The sequence below is a fragment of the Triticum dicoccoides genome, chromosome 6B (assembly GCF_002162155.2).
Source record: "Triticum dicoccoides isolate Atlit2015 ecotype Zavitan chromosome 6B, WEW_v2.0, whole genome shotgun sequence".
NCBI lineage: Eukaryota > Viridiplantae > Streptophyta > Magnoliopsida > Poales > Poaceae > Triticum > Triticum dicoccoides.
The window spans coordinates 230762344-230769268 of NC_041391.1; the positions used below are offsets into that span (position 1 = coordinate 230762344).

The 6925-nt window shown below is 47.9% G+C and overlaps 1 long non-coding RNA gene across 1 annotated transcript; it reads right to left on the reverse strand.

The window, feature by feature from the left end:
- Positions 1-130: 130 nt before the first annotated feature.
- Positions 131-2315, reverse strand: LOC119325790. The gene is made up of 3 exons (XR_005157675.1): positions 2073-2315; positions 1822-1946; positions 131-1069 (listed from the first exon to the last, which is right to left on the reverse strand). It is a non-coding gene; the product is annotated as an uncharacterized LOC119325790 (long non-coding RNA).
- Between the last annotated feature and the right edge of the window lie 4610 nt (positions 2316-6925).

Genomic DNA, 6925 nt, shown 5'->3' on the forward strand with positions numbered 1-6925 from the left:
AGTACATGTACAACATATTCTATCTGAATAGTAAAATACTTCTATTTGTATCAAGAGAATTTCTTGCATTTATCCATCTTGTTATTATTACATATTTTGGACATTGGGGCTGTCATGCGAAGATCTCCATAAATGCAACAACATATTTGTTGACAAAGGTATATCTTCATAACACCATACTCTGCTACCCCCCATATCAGTAGTAGCATTATAATCTCAGCCTTGAGATTCCATTTATGAAGATATATAGAATGGCACAACTACACAAATAATTTCAACACCAAATGTGTTCTACCTTCAGTTCTACTATTTAGAAAGAAAAACAAAGAGAAATAAATAAATGAGGAGCAGCAAGTCACCAACACCACCTGTCGACCCACCTACCCCCTTCTGCGCACCACCTGTCCACCCCCCTGTTGCGCACTGCCATGCCTGGTCACGCTAAGCTAAACAGCACACCGCGAAAGACTACGACCACCTTCCGCCGACCACCGGCCTGCCTACACGAGCTCCGCCTGACAGCGACATCCCCCTCACCTCGATGCGGGAACAATGCCGTTGGAGGAGGAGGAGGAGATGGAGTTCATGTACGATTGTGCCTCCACCGCTACTGTCGTCGTCGCGGACGTGACGGCCGCGCTCACGGGCACCACCGGTATCCAGGCATTCTCTCCCTCTGTCGTCGCCTCCGAGGTGAGAGAAACCACAAAGGGTCTCGCCGACGGTGGAAGAGTGGATCGAATCGAGCTGATGCGGTGCTGTTATGGTTGTGCTTCCAGAGGGGTACTGGAGCGGCGAGCTGAAGAGGGCTCTGTTCGAGGCTGAAGCCTACGCCTTCAAGGTATAAAATCCTTCTCGATTCGGTTCAGTAGTTGCTCAACTGAGATGCCTGAATTTGTTCCAGTTTTGTCGATTTCTTTCTTGGGACAAAATTTAGAGTATGATGTTCTGTAGCTGCGAGTGCTTCAGGTGTGCCTTTGATTTGTTCATCGATGTTGATAGCTAGTACAATTGATTGAATATATCGCCCTCCTCACCTCCTCTGACACATAAGATTCTTGATTGTTTCCTATAACAAAAAGGGACTAAAATTGAGCAGAACTAAGCTTTGGTTGGCTGGGAGAGGCATGCTACAGTTGCAACTCAAATTGTGCTAAAACAAAGTGAATCCACAGAACCAACCTAAACTTCTTTTAGACAATTCACTTCAACCGAGACACAAATAAAGACTCTGTCCTCATTTAGATACCCATGCATATTGTACAAAGAGCCATCTCAAAAATACATGGTTCAGAACTGTAAAATTTATCTAATTTTGTGTGATATTTTTGCTTCGATTCAAGTGAAAACAAGTATGTATGTCTAATTCTGGTGCTTTTTCCATCTGATAATGGTAATGGATACTGCAATTTCCTAATCCAAACAAGATTCTGTGCATGCAACTGAATTATATAAGTAAAGTTGATTTTCAAAAAATCCAATGAAAATACGTTTTCTGAAAAACTGGGCGCTAATTTTATTTATCCAAACAACCACTTGGTGTATGTAGCCATTGAAAGGAGGATGACCAAATCAGAATTTTTCAGTACAGGTATCAGGCTAGTCGGCACCAAGCTTCAAACTCTGAAAGCAACAAGAAAATTATAGTTGGACCAATTCTGTTTTTGGAAAAAGTACTGTACATATTTAATGGCCATTCTATAGTAAAATATGATATTAAGATGTGTCAAACGGCACCACACAATACCTACAAATACAGTCTTGTGACTAATTTTTAAGGAACAAGCCATAGTCTAGTCTAGTGGCTAATCAGCCTCCTACCTTTACTTGTAAACTTGGGAGTGGCAGGGCACCTAGTAGAAGTGGTTGCAGTTCCTCAGAGCTTGTGCAGAGTCTGGTATGCCCTCATAATAGAGGTACATGGGGCTCGGCGGCTGAACCCAGAGCTGCGACGACGTCGTCGAGTATAAAAGGAAGAACTTTGTAATAAAAGGAAGTTCAGATAGATGCAAAGGTAAAGATCAGCAAAAATTGAGCAGTAAACCGTGGTGGAGTTCGTGCTCGTCACGTACCTCCAGAGAAGAGTGGAGGGCAGAAAGGAAGCCAAATCAGGAAGGATTCGATATCTCCGGACCAGATTGCGCAGAAGGGGAGACAGCCTCACCGACGAACTCCTCACCTCGCCTGGATATGGCCGCTCGCCAGCAAGCAGCATGAAACTTTCCCTGATGCACCTCCCCTGGAACTGGCTCTTGCTCGATAGCTGAACTCCTCACGCGGACCTCACTCGTCCGTGGCGTGGGCATGGCCGTTGTGTGTCGTAGGCGGCGCTGGGCGCTGGAGTACAACGATGATGGAAGCCGGTTGGGCGACTGGGAGGTAAAGTTGACTGTGTGCAGCGCGCCACGACCACCGGGCTGCCCATCCGGGATTGGTGGCTATGGGTAAGAGGAAGGCTAGTTATACTGGGGCGGTTGATGTGTCCGGAAATTTCCACAGAATTCTACCGCGGTGACACATCAAAGACAACACCGGAAACAATTACACGTGTGTGCACGTGTCATCAAACCTGATCGCTTCCTGTCTGGGACAGGTTCTGCCGCCTTGCAAAACACATGCTAAATATCTACACAGCACCCTCCCAAACTATACGTGTCTTTTTTACAGCAGCGGTAAAAAAAAGTTCAAAAAACCAGAAAAAAGGAACCCTTACAGGCCTAGTCTTCTTAGTATGTGATCTTGGACCACTAAAAATGTAAAATGAAGAATCTTGAGCTTGAAGCTAGAGCCAATCCTTTGTCCTTAGCATCTTGAAAGAGTTCCCACATCCTTTAGTCCATGCCACTCCATTGTTGAACTTATCTGAAACATGCTAGATAAAAGTGTTAGTCCAACAAGAGATATGTTGACATTAATTATCAAAACCACCTAGGGAGCACTTGTGCTTTCAGAATCTCATCCAACTCCTCACCTACTAGCAAGCCTACGAAGGAATTACTCACTCCCGGTGGAGAGCATCATGGAATTGGTGATGGAGAAGGGTTGGTGATGACGAAGATCGAAGATCCCCCTCTCCGGAGCCCCAAACGGAGTCCAGATCTGGCCTCCCGATGAAGAACAAGAGACGGCGGCGGCTCCGTCTCGTGAAACGCGATAATTCTTTCTCCCTAATTTTTCTGGAAAAATAGGATTTTATATCGTTGGTTTCACGGTCTGCGGGGCCACCAGGTGGGGACAACCCACCTAGGCGCGCCTGGAGGGGGTGGCGTGCCCTGGTGGGTTGTGCCCACCTAAGTGCCGCCTCCAGTGGTTCTTGGCTCCATAAATTCTCTTTTGTTGTATAAAAAATCCCCACAAAGTTTCGTTCCATTCCAAGAACTTTTATTTCTTCACAAAAACAACACCATGGTAGTTCTGCTGAAAACAACGTCAATCCGGGTTAGTTTGATTCAAATCATGCAAATTAGAGTCCAAAACAAGAGCAGAAGCGTTAGGGAAAGTAGATAAGACGGAGATGTATCAGCGCATGCACAAGTGAATGCACTGGCAGGTGCACGGGCGCATGCAAGTCAGCGGGGACGTTGTGGATTCCCGTGGCTTCAAGATGGGTGACAATGTGCGACTCCCAACTCATCAATGCCATGGGGATGGGCACTCGTGTAGGCGTGACGACGGGAGCTAGAACGGGCGCGGGCACATACGCGACGACTTCCGGCACGGCCAGGTCAAGCTCGTCCCAAAGTGCCTTATGTTCTTATGACCCTGGCTCGATGTCTTTCTCTGGAAACTTGAAGACTAGAGGTAACCCATCGTGATGCGGCATGGCGTACGACGAGGTCAGGCGAATTGGAGGCAGACAACAGGACTATCGGAGAGGAAGAGAGAAGATTGTAGAGAGATCGGGGAGTGCGGCGGTGATTTAAACCACGACACGACACCATTAAAATTGGGGGAAGTTGGGATGAAAGTGGGAGGCAGAGGCTGATCAAACACTACTAGGAAAAGGGCTATAGATGGGATTGACACTAATGGCGCACCAGAAAGATGGTGCGTCATTAGTATATACTAATGGCGCACCACAATCTTATGCGCCATTAGAGTTTAAACTACTAATGGCGCACCACGCTAAGGGTGCGCCATTAGTATCAATCTTTTTTAAACTAGTGCGCCTGTCCAAACATACTAATGGCGCATCCGGGCAAAGTGCGCCATTAGTAGTTGTAACTACTAATGGCGCACCAGGCAGAAGGTGCGCCATTAGTATAGAATTTTTTTTTGAACTAGTGCGCCTATCCAAACATACTAATGGCGCATCCTGCCCAAGTGCGCCATTAGTAGTTGTAACTACTAATGGCGCACCAGGCAGTGGGTGCGCCATTAGTATAGAATTTTTTTTTGAACTAGTGCGCCTATCTAAACATACTAATGGCGCATCCTGCTTAAGTGCGCCATTAGTAGTTGTAAGTACTAATGGCGCACCATGCAAGAGGTGCGCCATTAGTAAGTGGGCAGCAACAAGATATTTGGGACAGCCTCTCCTACCCACACACTCACTTTCTCCCCACTTCATTCTCTCCACCTCCTCCTTGTCTCGGGTGCCTCCTCTTTTTCACCTCATTTCCACCATAGATTCATTCAAATTAAGTGGTTAAATTACCTTGTTTTAATAGGTAAGTAAGGGGGGAAGCTATATTTAGGTTGTTCTCCTTACAACAATGTGCACATGCACTTTTTACGGCCTAGCTAGATCTATGTATGTTCGTGGTGTTGCATATGTTTGTGGTGTTGCATATGTGTTTGTGTTTGGAGGTGTACCGGTATTTGATATGCGATAGTTGCCAATATTTTGCCGGAATGTTGATTCATTTCCATTTCGGCGAGAATTTTGGCATTAAGCATTCTTTTTGGTCCTATTTTTAGGGAAAGTCATGCCAAATTTTTGTTTGGTTCTAAAATATCGTTTTGCTCTACCCCGCAGGCGACCATGGTCCGCACGATGACCGAAGGCATCGTGAATAGGTTTTTGAGGTCCGCGAAGGCCGAGATGCTTCAAAAGAACGAGACGGAGATAAGATGTCCGTGTCGAAGATGCAAGCTGAAGAGCCTTATTGCGGACCCGGATTCCGGGCAGGTGCGGGACCACCTGCTGTTGCGTGGTTTCATGGATGGCTATCGGTGGCAAGGTGATGAAGATGACTACGAAGTCGTCCATGCGGGCCGGGCAAGAAATGAGGAAGGGCAGCAAGACAACCACCGCGGCTCGGGCGGGCGAGAAGACGAAGAATCCCCAGGAGATGATCACGACTGTGATGCTGTACACAGTCATCATGTAGAAGATGCAGGACATGATGATGAGGAAGATGCCGGAGCAGGCGACGGCCATGATCATGAAGATGATGATGCCGGCGGAGCAGACGACGCTGGACCATCGATGGGCTGGGTGCAGGACCCTCATATTCAAGAGCTGCTTCTCAAGCAGACGGATAACGCAAGAGCTGCCGCCCGAGAGAAAGCCAAGATGGATCAACTTGAGTTAGACGCGGTTACTCCATTGTATGAAGGATGCAGGCCCGAGGATACCCGCCTGAAAGTAACGCTCATGGCCCTGGAGATGAAGATAAAACACAAAATGACCGACGCATGCTTCGACGAGAACATGTCATTCTGGCACGAACGTCTTCCCAAGGGGAACAAGTGCCCGACCAGTTTGGAGGAGGCGAAGAAAATCATGTGTCCTCTGGATTTACCGCACGTGAAATACCATGTGTGCATGAACAATTGCATCATTTATCGGGACGAGCACGCGGAGTCTACAATATGTCCGGTGTGCAGTGTCACTCGATACAAGAAGAGGAAGAAAGCTCCTCGAAAAGTGGTGTGGTACTTTCCGATCACTCCTCGTCTGCAGCGGTATTTCACGGATCCTAAGGTAGCAAAGCTCCTGCGTTGGCACGCGGATAGGGAGGAGAAGAAGCGAGAAGATGACGCAAATGATCCGGAGATAGATAAAAAAGACAAGATGCTGAGTCACCCTAAGGATGCGAGCCAGTGGCAAGCATTGAACTTCGAATACCCAGAATTTGGGAACGATCCAAGGAACATCGTGCTGGGCGCGAGCACCGATGGAGTCAATCCGTTTGGCAGCCAGAGAAGCACACATAGCACCTGGCCTGTGTTTGTGTGGATGTACAACCTTCCCCCCTGGTTGTGCATGAAGAGGAAGTACATTCACATGAGTATGCTAATTGAAGGGCCGAAACAACCAGGGAACGACATCAATCCGTATCTGGGGCTGCTGAAAGAGGAGCTTGACACGCTATGGAAAACGCCAGCCAATACGTGGGACGCCGCAGAGAAAGAATATTTCCCTATGAGAGCCGCACTGCTCACGACGGTGCACGACTATCTCGGTTACGGATATCTTGCGGGGCAGGTAGTCCACGGATTTTTTGGATGCGTAAGGTGCATGGATGACACAACGTATCGCCAGCTAGATAGAGATCCCGGGTCTTCGAAAACCGTGTTCATGGGACATCGAAGGTGGCTTCGCGACGATGACCCGTGGAGGAAACGCAAGGATCTGTTCGATGGTGAAACCGAACCCCGAAAACGCCCGTGTACGAGGAGCGGCGAGGAAGTAGACAAGCTGTTGAAAAATTGGAAAGACTGCCCACTGCCGGGAAAGAAGCAAAAGGCGCCAGAGCCGGGAAAGAAGCGAAAGGCGCCAGAGCCGCTGCTGAAGGTATGGAAAACGAGGTCTGTTTTCTGGGACTTGCCGTACTGGAAGATCCACCGTGTGCCTCACAGCCTTGATGTCATGCATATCACGAAGAACGTGTGCGAGAGTCTGCTTGGTACCCTGCTCAACATGCCAGAGAGGACCAAAGATGGGCCGAAAGCAAGGGCAGACTTGAAATCAATGGGC